The 14,899-nt window shown below is 47.1% G+C and overlaps 1 protein-coding gene across 2 annotated transcripts in view; it reads right to left on the minus strand.

Moving 5' to 3' along the window:
- TMC7 (transmembrane channel like 7) overlaps window positions 1–14,899 on the minus strand; it is a 135,331-nt gene that overhangs the window by 31,257 nt on the left and 89,175 nt on the right. The window lies entirely within an intron of this gene.

Consider the following 14,899-nt stretch of genomic DNA (forward strand, 5'->3'; position numbering starts at 1 on the left):
ATAAGGAGGGAACGCTGTAAGGGTGTGTACACACGGTGAGATAAATCTGTGAGATTTTGACTATATAGTCAAAATCTTATGAAAAGTTAGTGCATATCTCATGGTGCTAGGCAGCTTGCGATAAAGATTCGATCCCGATGCGCGCTCCCGTGGGGTCGGTATCGTAAGGCTAGATAGACTGTGCAGGCAAGTCAATCTTGACTATCTAGTGTACAATCTAGTACAAAGTATAGTCAAAATTGGCACTTAGTCAAAATCGTACATAGACAAAATCTCAAGCACAGATAGTCAAAATCTGTACAATCTGTGCTATCTGGGCTCTGGGGGAGTTCAAGGGAAATCGCATAGTCAAAATCGAACATAGCAGGGATCTCACCATGGGGGTAATTCCAAATTGATCGCAGCAGGATTTTTGTTAGCAATTGGGCAAAACCATGCGCACTGCAGGGGAGGCAGATATAACATGTGCAGAGAGAGTTAGCTTTCGGTGGGGTGTGTTCAATCTGCAATCTAATTTGCAGTGTAAAAATAAAGCAGCCAGTATTTACCCTGCACAGAAATAAAATAACCCACCCAAATCTAACTCTTTCTGCACAGGTTATATCTGCCTCCCCTGCAGTGCACATGGTTTTGCCCAATTGCTATTAAAAATCCTGCTGCGATCAACTTGGAATTACCCCCCATGTGTACACACCCTTAAAGTACCTGTGAGAAAGAAATTATTCAATTCAAACCAAAAAAATGATGTGCAGTATGTGCATTATCTGGACTCAGGAGATGCAATGAGATATCAGCAACTAATGCACATTTCCAGTACTTCTGTCGCATCACTGTTTTTGTTGCAAGACAAACTGCATAATTACGGTTCTTATATTTGAAGTTGCGGAGAGAGGACATATGGAGTAAGACCATATAAGGTGATTATCAGGTGTACAGTACTTCACAAAATAACAGTAAGAATACAGACGTGTCCACTAACATCTAGCCTCCCTGCACGTTAAACAGCCCTTCTATTCATGCCATGGCGTGGCGTGACTCGATAGCGCCTGGCTTCTTCTAGTGCGTCTTTTTCCATTAAAATGCGTCATTTGCAAATCAATGCAAATAGAATGCACATGCAGATTTTGTGGATTAAAATGATATGCAGCATGCCTATATTTTGTGCCTGACTGCTGCTGTATCTGCATACAAAATGCTACACCTAGAAAATACTGTAACGCTCCATTTCGTATGCAGATACAGACGCGGTCGCACACAGGATATAGGCATGCTGCATATCACATGCACGGTGATGCACAGGACCAGTCAGCTTACTCACGCCAGGCATCACCCGCTGCGTGGCGTACTGTGGCAAGAGGTATGAGGACACATCTGTAGATTGTCCAATAATCATTCATGATAAGACATGACCACCAGACAATAATTATATTGCTGACCCCACAATGGCACTATGCTGCAAACAAAAAGGAGAAGATTAACTATCCACACTATTCAAACTTCTGTAAACATACAGAAGTTTCTCTACAAGTTTAGAAACTAAAGGTAATCACTACATGCACCCATAAACTCGGTTGTTTGTACCTGCAGCATAACAGAAAGATACTTAGAACAGGATATATTTTAAAACTGCACACTCTGGGGAGTCTCCAATTAGCTACGCTAATTTTTCAGAGGAGAAAAAAAAATGGGTATTTAACACGATTTTACCGAATGGTAATTTTTGGGCTATCCAATTATAACCCATTTTTTTCCGTGCACAAAATTACTCCTATTCGCCCAAAAACACATTGGGTCCATGAAAACCCACAGAACTATGTGTTTTTGCAGCAGTTATCGTTGAATAAATGGTTACTTATCAGGGATTTGGTTTCGCCTGCCTGAGGCAAATGAAACCAATTCCCAATAAGCACCGCCATCGGGGCTAATAAGATAGGCCGGGCAGGTTGATTAGATATCGCCATTTGTGCGATGTGTTAAGGGCTTCACTTGGTCAAATATATAGGGAAGACAGTGTAGCTGTACAGGAAATCCTGACAGCTTCCATGCTCACCCATAATTTTGAGGACACACTTTTACAGTCAGTGCCAATCTCATACCCAGTAACAGTGATACATTATTAAACACTTCCCAGGGTGCTTTATGCATAAGGTGTGTGAGAACATACAGTGCATCCGGAAAGTATTCACAGCGCTTCACTTTTTCCACATTTTGTCATGTTACAGCATTATTACAAAATGGAATAAATACATTTTTCCCCTCAAAAAATACACAATACCACATAATGACAATGTGAAAAAAAGTTTCTTTGAGATTTTGCAAATTTATTAAAAATAAAAAAAACTAAGAAATCACATGTACATAAGTATTCACAGCCTTTGCCATGAAGCTCAAAATTGAGCTCAGGTGCATCCTGTTTCCACTGATCATCCTTGATGTTCCTACAGCTTCATTGGAGCCCACCTGTGGTAATTTCAATTTATTAGACATGATTTGGAAAGGCACACACCTCCCTATATAAAGGTCCCACACTTGACAGTGCGTGTCTGAGCACAACCCAAGCATGAAGTCAAAAGGAATTGTCTGTAGACCTCCGAGACAGGATTGTCTCGAGGCACAAATCTCGGGAAGGGTACAGAAAAATATCTGCTGCTTTGAAGGTCCCAATGAGCACAGTGGCCTCCATTATCCATAAATGGAAGAAGTTTGGAACCACCAAGACTCCTACTAGAGCTAGCCATCTAAACTGAGCGATCAGGGAGGTGACCAAGAACCGGAAGGTCAGTCTGTCAGAGCTACAGCATTCCTCTGTGGAGAGAGGAGAACCTTCCAGAAGGACAACCATCTCTGCAGCAATCCACCAATCAGGCCTGTATGGTAGAGTGGCCAGATGGAAGCCTCTCCTTAGTAAAAAGCACATGGCAGCCCACCAGGAGTTTGCCAAAATGCACCCGAAGGACTCACAGTCATGAGAAACAAAATTCTCTGGTCTGATGAGACAAAGATTTAACTCTTTGGCGTGAATGCCAGGCGTCATGTTTGGGGGAAACCAGGCACCACTCATCACCAGGCCAATACCATCCCTACAGTTAAGCATGGTGGTGGCAGCATCATGCTGTGGGGATGTTTTTCAGCTGCAGGAACTGGGAGACTAGTCAGGATAGAGGGAAAGATGAACGCAGCAATGTACAGAGACATCCTGGATGAAAACCTGCTCCAAACTGGGGCGACGGTTCATCTTTCAGCAGGACAACGACCCTAAGCACACAACCAAGATATCAAAGGAGTGGCTTCAGGAAAACTCTGTGAATGTCCTTGAGTGGCCCAGCCAGAGTCCAGACTTGAATACAATTGAACATCTCTGGAGAGATCTGAAAATGGCTGTGCACTGACCCTTCCCATCTAACCTGATGGAGTTGAGAGAACCTGCAAAGAGGAATGGGCTGTAATTGCTGCCAAAGGTGCATCAACAAAGCATTGAGCAAAGGCTGTGAATACTCATGTACATGTGATTTCTTAGTTTTTTATTTTTCTTAAATCTGCAAAAATCTAAAAAAAAACTTTAACGTCATTATGGGGTATTGTGTGTAGAATTTTGAGGGGAAAAAATCATTTACTCTATTGTGGAATAAGGCTGTAACATAACAAACTGTGGAAAAAGCAAAGCGTTGTTAATACTTTCCGGATGCACTGTAAATCACAGTCCTGCCATCCCGGAGCTCAATATAAAATGTAATAAATTAGCTAAGGAAAAAAAAAAACAGGCTTCATGGGCATGAATGAAAAAGTTAACAAATACAGAAAAAAGAAAAAAAAATGTGCGCATTAGAGTGCAGTTCAGCTTTATAAATGTATGGGGTAAATCTCATACCTTTAAATCTTCCTTTCACACATATTAATGTTTACAATCAATTCTGAATGTACAGTATATAGTACATGATTTTTAGTATGGTAATATAAATATAAAGGAGTTTGTTAGAGGAAGTTTAATATGTAATACTGTACGTATAATTTATGGTGGAATTGAATTCCCCTACATTGACGTGATGTGCCTTTCCTGAAATTCGCGGCTGCCGGCATCGCAAGTTTTCCTGTGCACCTCATAGAGGGACTTCAAGTCACAGACACTAAAGGGGGGTACTCACGGAGCGATATTCTAAGCAATCTGACTAGATTGCTTAGAATATCGGCAGGATCGCTCCGTGTGTAGCCCCCTCGGCGATAGCGATGCGCGGCCCCGCACATCGCTATCGCCGCTGCTAGATTGGCCTGCATGCAGGCCAATCTAGCGGGTCGCTCACTTCACCCGCTGGGTGAAGTGAGCGGCCCCCCCGTCTCCCCCCGCACGCTCAGCACAGATCGCGCTGTGCTGAGCGGCAGGAGAGATGTGTGCTGAGCGGTTCGCTCAGCACGCATCTCTCCTTGATCGGCCCGTGAGTACTGGGCTTAACGTGAAGTACTGCTCCGGAACAGCATCATCACTTGGCACTGCAAGACTTTCCCTGGAACAGCCCATAGAAGTGCAAGGGAAAACTTGTGGTGTCTGCCCTACAGTAACTGCCAATATGTGTGGAGCTGGGCATCATCATTTTATTATATACAACTTTACTTGTGTGATGCTATTCCAGTCACAGCATACCTTCAATCTGCATCTTTCTGAAGAAAAATATTGAAAGAGGAAAACAAAGAGAACGGAAACACAACAGAGATAAAAAGGCAGAGACAAAGAGATATATATACTAAAGTGCAGGTTTATAGAAGTGGGGATATTGCCTATAGCAACCAGAGTCTAACTATGATCTTCTAGAAGGTGCTAGATAAATGATAAGTATGTAGAATCAGATAGGTTACTATGGCAACATATCCAAACCACGCACTTTAGTAAATAAACCCCATAGAGGGGTTTATTTACGATTTACAGAATAAACACAGAAAGAGGAAAGTCAGTTCAATTGCTTTAAGATTTGACCATTAAACCAGAGGGGTGGCAGAAACTTTGTTACCAAGTTCAAAGGACACACATGGATGTGACATCCAGCTAGAGACACCAGGTGGATGAATGTAAGAGCCTGCAGCTTGCAGGCATTGGTGAGTACCCGGTGAGTCTGAATGATGTTTTAAAGGGGCAATCATTTAAACGGCAAAACCAAGTTCGTTTTGCCTGTTAAATTATTGACTGATTCACCCCCAAGTCTGTAGACTTCCGTCTTATAACCTAAGTTATCTCCTGCCATTAATTTAGGAAAATAAGAGAGAGAAAAAAATAAGATTTTAAACCTACCGGTAAATCTTTTTCTCGTAGTCCGTAGAGGATGCTGGGGACTCCCTAAGGACCATGGGGATAGACGGGCTCCGCAGGAGACATGGGCACTTTAAGAAAGACTTTAGGTCTGGGTGTGCACTGGCTCCTCCCTCTATGCCCCTCCTCTAGACCTCAGTTAGAGAAACTGTGCCCAGAGGAGACGGACAGTACGAGGAAAGGATCTTTGTTAATCCATGGGCAAGATTCATACCAGCCACACCAATCACACCGTATAACTTGTGTATCTATTAAACAGTTAACAGTATGAAAAAACAACGTAGCATCAGTCCAACCTGATGAAACTAAAACATAACCCTTATGTAAGCAAAACTATATACAAGTCTCGCAGAAGTAGTCCGCACTTGGGACGGGCTCCCAGCATCCTCTACGGACTAGGAGAAAAAGATTTACCGGTAGGTTTAAAATCTTATTTTCTCTTACGTCCTAGAGGATGCTGGGGACTCCGTAAGGACCATGGGGATTATACCAAAGCTCCCAAACGGGCGGGAGAGTGCGGATGACTCTGCAGCACCGAATGAGCAAACCTTAGGTCCTCCTCAGCCAGAGTATCAAACTTACAGAACTTTGCAAAGGTGTTTGAACCCGACCAAGTAGCAGCTCGGCACAGTTGTAGTGCCGAGACCCCTCGGGCAGCCGCCCAAGACGAGCCCACCTTCCTAGTGGAATGGGCCTTGACCGATTTTGGGAACGGCAATCCAGCCGTAGAATGCGCCTGCTGAATCGTGTTACAGATCCAGCGAGCAATAGTCTGCTTCGAAGCAGGGGCGCCAACCTTGTTGGCTGCATATAGGACAAACAGTGCTTCTGTTTTCCTGACTCTAGCCGTTCTGGCCACATACATTTTCAAAGCCCTGACTACATCAAGGGACTCGGAATCCTCTAAATCTCCTGTAGCCACAGGCACCAGAATAGGTTGGTTCATATGAAAAGATGACACCACCTTAGGCAAGAATTGAGGACGGGTCCGCAATTCCGCCCTATCCATATGGAAAACCAGATAGATGAGACAAAGCCGCCAATTCCGACACTCGCCTAGCCGAAGCCAAGGCTAATAACATGACCACCTTCCAAGTGAGATATTTTAACTCCACCGTTTGAAGTGGTTCAAACCAGTGCGACTTAAAAGGAAACTCACCACGTTAAGGTCCCAAGGCGCCACCGGAGGTATAAAAGGAGGCTGAATATGCAGCACTCCCTTCACAAAAGTCTGTACTTCTGGGAGAGAAGCCAATTCTTTTTGAAAGAAAATGGATAAGTCCGAAACTGAACCTTAATGGAGCCCAATTTTAGGCCCAAATTCACTCCAGTCTGTAGGAAGTGAAGGAAACGGCCCAGATGGAATTCTTCCGTAGGAGCATTCCTGGCCTCACACCAAGAAACATATTTTCGCCATATCCGGTGATAATGTTTCGCTGTCACGGCTTTCCTAGCCTTTATCAGAGTAGGAATTACCTCATCCGGAATTCCCTTTTCCGCTAGGATCCGGCGTTCAACCGCCGTGCCGTCAAACGCAGCCGCGCTAAGTCTTGGAACAGACATGGCCCCTGTTGTAACAGGTCCTGTCTTAGAGGAAGAGGCCACGGATCTTCTGTGAGCATTTCCAGCAGATCCGGATACCAGGCCCTTCGTGGCCAATCTGGAACAATGAGAATTGTCTGTACTCCTCTTTTTCTTATTATTCTCAACACCTTGGGTATGAGAGGAAGAGGAGGAAACACATAGACCGACTGGAACACCCACGGTGTCACTAGGGCGTCTACTGCTACCGCCTGAGGGTCTTTTTGATTTGGCGCAATACCTTTGTAGCTTTTTGTTGAGGCGTGACGCCATCATGTCTATCTGGGGCAGTTCCCACTGACTTGCAATCTGTGCGAAGACTTCCCGATGAAGTCCCCACTCCCCTGGATGCAGGTCGTGTCTGCTGAGGAAGTCTGCTTCCCAGTTGTCCACTCCCGGAATGAACACTGCTGACAGTGCGCTTACATGATTTTCCGCCCAGCGAAGAATCCTGGTGGCTTCCGCCATTGCCACTCTGCTCCTTGTGCCGCCTTGGTGGTTTACATGAGCCACTGCGGTGAAGTTGTCTGACTGGATTAGAACTGGCTGGTCGCAAAGTAAGTTCTCCGCTTGACGTAGGGCATTGTATATGGCCCTCAGTTCCAGGATGTTGATGTGAAGACAAGTCTCTTCCCTGTGCGACTGCTCCCCACCCTCTGAGGCTCGCGTCCGTGGTCACCAGGAGCCAATCCTGAATGCCGAACCTGCGGCCTTCCAAAAGGTGAGCACTCTGCAGCCACCACAGGAGAGATACCCTGGCCCTGGGTACAGGGTGATCAGCTGATGAATTTGTAGATGTGACCCGGACCACTTGTCCAATATGTCCCATTGGAAAGTCCTTGCATGGAACCTGCCGAAGGGAATGGCTTCGTATGTTGCCACCATTTTTCCCAGGACTTGAGTGCAATGATGCACAGACACTTGTTTTGGCTTCAATAGGTTCTTGACTAGAGTCATGAGTTTCTGAGCTTTTTCTATCGGAAGAAAAACCCTTTTCTGGTCTGTGTCCAGAATCATGCCTAAGAAGGTCAGACTAGTCGTAGGAACCAGCTGCGACTTCGGGATATTGAGAATCCAGCCGTGTTGCTGTAACACCTTCAATGAAAGTGACACGCTGTTCAGTAACTTCTCTCGTGATCTCGCTTTTATGAGGAGATCGTCCAAGTATGGGATAATTGTGACACCCTGCTTGCGCAGGAGCACCATCATTTTCGCCATTACCTTGGTGAAAATCCTCGGGCCGTGGAAAGCCCAAACGGCAACGTCTGAAATTGGTAATGACAATCCTGTACCGCAAAGCTCAGGTACGCCTGGTGAGGTGGATAAATGGGGACATGAAGGTATGCATCCTTTATGTCCAGAGATACCATGAAATCCCCCCCCTTCCAGGCTGGCGATGACCGCTCTGAGCGATTCCATCTTGAACTTGAACCGTTTTAAGTATAGGTTCAGGGATTTTAAATTCAATATGGGTCTGACCGAACCGTTTAGTTTCGGTACTACAAACAGGGTTGAGTAGTATCCCTTCCCTCTCTGAAGCAGGGGAACTTCGACAACCACTTGTTGAAGACACAATTTGTGAATAGCATTTAACACTATCTCCCTTTCTAGGGGAGAAGTCGGTAGAGCAGATTTGAAAAACCGGCGAGGAGGCACCTCTTCGAATTCCAGCTTGTATCCCTGAGAAACAATTTCTATTGCCCAGGGATCCACCTGTGAGTGAACCCAGATGTGGCTGAAAAGTCGAAGACATGCCCCCACTGGGGCGGACTCCCTCAGCGGAGCCCCAGCGTCATGCGGTGGATTTTGCAGAGGCCGGGGAGGACTTCTGTTCCTGGGAACTAGCTGTGCTGTGCAGCTTTTTACCTCTGCCCTTACCTCTGGCAAGAAAGGACGATCCACATACTCTTTTGCTTTTATTTGAACGAAAGGACTGCATTTGATAATGTGGCGCTTTCTTAGGTTGTGAGAGAACATGAGGCGAAAAATTCGATTTACCTGCCGTAGCTGTGGAGACCAGGTCCGAGAGCCCTTCCCCAAACAATTCCTCACCCTTGTAAGGTAAGACCTCCATATGTCTTTTTGAGTCGGCATCACCTGTCCACGGCCGGGTCCATAGTAGAAATTGACATAGCGTTTATTCTGGAACCCAGTAAACTAATGTCTCTTTGAGCATCTCTCATATATAAGACAGCATCCTTTATATGGCCTAGGGTCAATAAAATGGTATCTTTATCCAGGGTCTCAATTACCGCTGAAAAGGAATCTGTCCATGCTGCTACAGCGCTACAAACCCAGGCCGACGCAATTGCCGGTCTGAGTAATGTACCAGAATGTGTGTAAATGGATTTCAAGGTAACCTCCTGCTTGCGGTCAGCAGGATCCTTGAGGGTAGCCGTATCTTGGGATGGAAGCACTATCTTTTTTGACAAGCGTGTCAACGCTTTGTTCACCTTAGGGGAGGATTCCCACCGTATCCTGTCCGTTGGCGGGAAAGGATACGCCATAAGAATCCTTTTGGGAAGCTGCAGTTTTTTGTCTGGAGATTCCCACGCTTTTTCACATAATTCGTTTAACTCATGTGAGGAGGGAAAAGTTACCTCAGGCTTCTTTCCCTTATACATGTGTACCCTCGTGTCAGGGACAGGGGGTTCCTCTGTGATATGCAACACTTCTTTTATTGCAATAATCATATATCGAATACATTTAGCCACTTTTGGCTGTAACTTTGCATCATCGTAGTCGACACTGGAGTCCGAATCCGTGTCGGTATCTGTGTCTCCTATCTGGGATAGTGGGCGCTTCTGAGACCCTGAAGGTCCCGGCGATATAGGGACAGACCTGGGTTCACTCCCTGACTGTTCCTTAGCTTCAGCTTTGTCTAATCTTTTGTGCAATAAGTTCACACTAGCACTTAAAACATTCCACATATCCATCCAGTCAGGTGTCGGCACCGCTGACGGAGACCTCACATTCATACGCTCCCCCTCCTCCGTAGGTGAGCCTTCTACCTCAGACATGTCGACACTCGCGTACCGACACACCACACACACAGGGAACCTCTTATCTGAAGATAGTTTCCCCACCAGGCCCTTTGGAGAGACAGAGAGAGAGTATGCCAGCACACACCCCAGCGCTATATGACCCTGGAAAAAAAAAACACTAAATGTTTATCCAGTAGCGCTATTTATACTTTATATCCGCCAAATTTGTGCCCCGCCCCCTCTTAAAACCCCTCTATCACCGTGTATTAGCAGGGGAGAGTCCAGGGAGCTTCCTCTCAGCGCTGAGCTGTGGAGAAAAATGGCGCTGGTGAGTTCTGAGGGAGAAGCCCCGCCCCCTCGGCGGCGGGCTTCTGTCCCGCTCAAAATTCCTGAAAACTGGTGGGGGCTCTGTTATATACATGTACAGTGCCCATCTGTACATGTATATACTTATTTTGCCAATGGAGAGGTTTTATTGCTGCCCAGGGCGCCCCCTTCGCCCTGCACCCTTACAGTGACTGCGGTGTGTGATGTGTATGGGAGCAATGGCGCACAGCTTTACTGCTGTGCGTTACCTCAGTGAAGATCATGAAGTCTTCTGCCGCCTCTGAAGTCTTCTTTTCTTCTCATACTCACCTGGCTTCTATCTTCCGGCTCTGCGAGGAGGACGGCGGCGCGGCTCTGGGACGGACAGCGAGGGTGAGACCTGCGTACCAATCCCTCTGGAGCTAATGGTGTCCACTAGCCTAAGAAACAGAGCCTTGAAACTCACAGAAGTAGGTCTGTTTCTCTCTCCTTAGTCCCTCGATGCAGGGAGTCTGTTGCCAGCAGGCTCCCTGAAAATAAAAAACCTAACAAATATACTTTCTGACAGGAAGCTCAGGAGAGCTCCCTGTAGTACACCCATCTCCTCTGGGCACAGTATCAAACTGAGGTCTAGAGGAGGGGCATAGAGGGAGGAGCCAGTGCACACCCAGACCTAAAGTCTTTCTTAAAGTGCCCATGTCTCCTGCGGAGCCCGTCTATCCCCATGGTCCTTACGGAGTCCCCAGCATCCTCTAGGACGTAAGAGAAATAGCAAAGAAAAGAGTAAGAGGGTGCATGTAATAGAGAGCAAGAGTGTGAGGGCAAAATAATAGGGCAAAAGAAGTTTAAGGAAGAATTAGGACCGTAACTACGTGTGTGACAGTGGTGCCTGGCACACAGCACAGTCGCCCTGAGGCCACAACTGCCCGCATCCCCGTTCCAAGGGGACTTTAGTCAGCGGCATTGTAATGAGTCAAACTGACTCATTACAAGCAGCCTGTGTGTGCTGCCGCCGGAGCGAGAAAAGAAGCAGCTCCGGGGGCAGGGGAGGAGTGGGAGGGAGGGGGACTCTGGAGCCGCAGCAGCGCACTCCTTCCACACAGGCTGGCCACCGCTGCTGTGAATGCTGGGATGCGCTTCCCTCATCCCAGCATTCACAGCGGTGGCGGCCAGCCAATGTGGAAGGAGAGGGACAGCTGCAGCGGCGCCACTACCAATTACAGTGCGCTGCTGCTTCTCGAGTCCCCCTCCCTCCTCCTCCTCCTCCCCTGCCTGGGATCTGTGACTGCCAGCAGCTGCACCGTGGAGCCCGACTGCCTAAGACAGTGGAGACACAGTAAGTGTCTATCATCTATTCTGTCTATCTACCTACTGTATATCTATTTATACAGGGCCGTAACTGGGTGGCACACAACGCAAATGCCTGTTTTAATGTGTACAAAGGGGACTCTGCCCACCACAATGTGTACAAATGGGAACTCTGCCCGCCGCAATGTGTACAAAAGGGACTCTGCCCACCACAATGTGTAAAAAAGGGGACTCTGCCCACCACAATGTGTAAAAAAGGGGACTCTGCCCACCACAATGTGTAAAAAAGGGGACTCTGCCTGCAGTAACATGTAAAAAAGGGGACTCTGCCTGCAGTAACATGTAAAAAAGGGGACTCTGCCTGCCGTAACGTGTAAAAAAAGGGGACTCTGCCTGCCAGAACGTGTAAAAAAGGGGACTCTGCCTGCCAGAACGTGTAAAAAAGGGGACTCTGCCTGCCAGAACGTGTAAAAAAGGGGACTCTGCCTGCCAGAACGTGTAAAAGGGGGACTCTACCTGCCGTAACGTGTAAAAGGGGGACTCTACCTGCCGTAATTTGTAAAAAGGGCTCTACCTGGTGTAGTGGCACTACTGTGCGGCGTATGTCAGAACAGGCTGTTTGTGGATCCGTTGGACTCTGACCAACTGAAGGAGCAGATGCCCCTGAGTGCTGGAAACAAGGAGGACGAAGTAATTCCTTTTCATATATTTATTAAGGATAACAGATCAGAATGAAACTGTAGGAAGACTGAGACTATTTAGTTCAGGATTGGGAAACTGCAGGGAATGAAGTCACTGAATGATACAAGGTCGAGATTGAAGAACTGTGAGGAACATACTTAGGTTGATATAAAGACAAGACTGAAGAACTGTGAAGTTGAGTTGTTGAGTGATGGGAAGGCAAGGCTGAAGAACTGTTAAGACTGTTAGCCGGATGATGCGAAAACGTTAATGTGGAATAGTGAAGACTGGTTGCTGGATGATACGAAGGCGTGAGTGAAGAACTGTGAAGACTGGTTGCAGGATGATGCGAAGACGTGAATGAAGAACTGTGAAGACTGGTTGCAGGATGATGCGAAGACGTGAATGAAGAACTGTGAAGACTGGTTGCAGGATGATGCGAAGACGTGAATGAAGAACTGTGAAGACTGGTTGCAGGATGATGCGAAGACGTGAATGAAGAACTGTGAAGACTGGTTGCAGGATGATGCGAAGACGTGAATGAAGAACTGTGAAGACTGGTTGCAGGATGATGCGAAGATGAGAATGAAGAGCACATGCTGAAGCTGGTGAACCACCGCGAGAATCCTGCGGAATCGGAAGGCACCGGTGGGAAAGCGGTTGACCGTGACTGCGCACTGGAGAGCTGGCGAGCGTTGTACAGCGAAAGTCGGCTGAGAACTCTGAGAGCCTGATGGGACCAATTAACAAGAGACGCACAGAACAAACTGCGGGAGCACAGACCTAAGGCACAGAGTAATCACAACAAAGCACTGGCACAGAATTTAATAATCCCAGCCTATTTATAGGCAGCAGGAAGACAGGATTGGCTGACACTCACCCATCACGCTCATTTGGTGCTGCCCTTGGTCTCCAACATGGCCGCTCCCAGCACTGCAGACACGCCAGGAAGCTGCAGGCCACTAGGTCCTCCCTCCAGCCTCCGGTAGCCGTCACCCTGCCGCCGACCCAGCCGCATCCCTGTGTGGCCACAGAGCGCCGCAGGCAGCCACACGGGCAGAGGATGGATCGCGGGACCAGCGGCGGTAAGCGCCCGCCGTGTGACAGCGTAATTTGAATAATGGAGACTACTGTGCACCGTAATATGAATTGTTGTTATTTTGTGGCCACACCCCTATATTTTTGACGCGCGCACTGCCCCTATGTTACATAAGATGGGGGGGCCGATGCCGTTTCTTGCACACAGCGCTAAATTGTCTAACTACGGCACTGGTAGGAATGATAAATCCTAGCTTTAACACAAGTTCAGTGTACGCAAAAGCTGCTGCAAAATCTACAGCATAGCAGTAACATCTACAGCAGTGATCTCCAACCCGTAGCTCGCGAGCTACCGGTAGCTCGCCGTAGTATTTTTGGTAGCTCACAGAGCGCACCGGCTTGGGCAGTAACTGGCACTCCTCCTCCCTTCATTTTTAATATGGTGCCAGCCCTCAGCCAATCAGAGCTTGTGGACCGGCAGTGGCGGCACCTGATTGGCTGCAGGACCGCGAGTTTTGATTGGCTGACTTACCGGCACCATATTTTAAATGCCCGCCGCTGTCGGAGACTCTTTCACCCTCACTGCAGCCGCACTCCGGACTTTTCACAGGAGAGGCGCGCGCAGCGCTCTCCTCCCCTTCCGTCCCTCATACAGGAGCAGCAGCATCGGCGGCAGTAGAAGAAGCCAGCAAGGGTTAGCACTGTGTGGGGCACTGTATCGGACACTGCGGGGGGGACATTTTATCTGGCGCTGCGGGGGGAATTGTATCTGGCACTGCTGGGGTGCATTATTTGTATATATACTGCACTGCTGAGGGGCATTATTTGTGTATCTGGCACTACGTGGGGCATTACTTGTAGTTGTGAGACCACACCCACTTTTGTGAGGCCACACCCACTTTCGGAGGAACGCATGCGCATTGGGGGGAGGGGGTAGCTCCTTCAGAGGTTTTATTTTCCGAAAGTAGCTCACGCCCCAGTTAAGGTTGGAGACCACTGATCTACAGTCATGCACTATATTTTCTAGGAACTGTTACAATATACAAAAAGAGAAATACATGAAAATTCCCATAAACCGCTACCCAGATGATGGCAGGCGGTTGTTTTTCAGGGTGTGGTGCAAAAAGCAGACAGTCGTCACGTCAATAATGCAGTTTTCCATAGACTTACCAACTAACCTTAACCGCAGTCCTAAAATCTAGAAGCCCTAAAATCTTCTGCTGACTTTGAGCGTGTACTGTTCTCAAATGACTGAAGAAAACTTTGTAACCCTCCAAAATGTACCATAATCAATGTCCTATTGCTATAGTGCTATAAAACACCAGTACACAGTTATACTGACAGAAACATAAATCCACAACCAAAAGATCATCAAGAAAAGGTAACAGGAGAGAAGTGAACACTGCAATGTATGCCAAGGAAACATTTGTTTCTCATATGACCTAAGAATCTTGTATAGCAAGTTACAGAGAGCGTTTTTGTAATTGTAAATAAAAGAACACCACAATGCAGGAAACTATCCGTACAATGCATGGGAGCGCTTATCCAAGTGGATGTCGGAGGAGGAACAGGAAAACAGTACAAGCTATTCTCACCCGGACACACATCCATGCTATGGTAATATGCTAGTGTGCACTGCACCCAATATACACACGGTAATACAAAATTCTTTTTTTGCAGTGAAAACCTAGCGCCAAATTGAATC

The sequence above is a fragment of the Pseudophryne corroboree genome, chromosome 7 (assembly GCF_028390025.1).
Source record: "Pseudophryne corroboree isolate aPseCor3 chromosome 7, aPseCor3.hap2, whole genome shotgun sequence".
In the NCBI taxonomy this organism is placed as follows: domain Eukaryota; kingdom Metazoa; phylum Chordata; class Amphibia; order Anura; family Myobatrachidae; genus Pseudophryne; species Pseudophryne corroboree.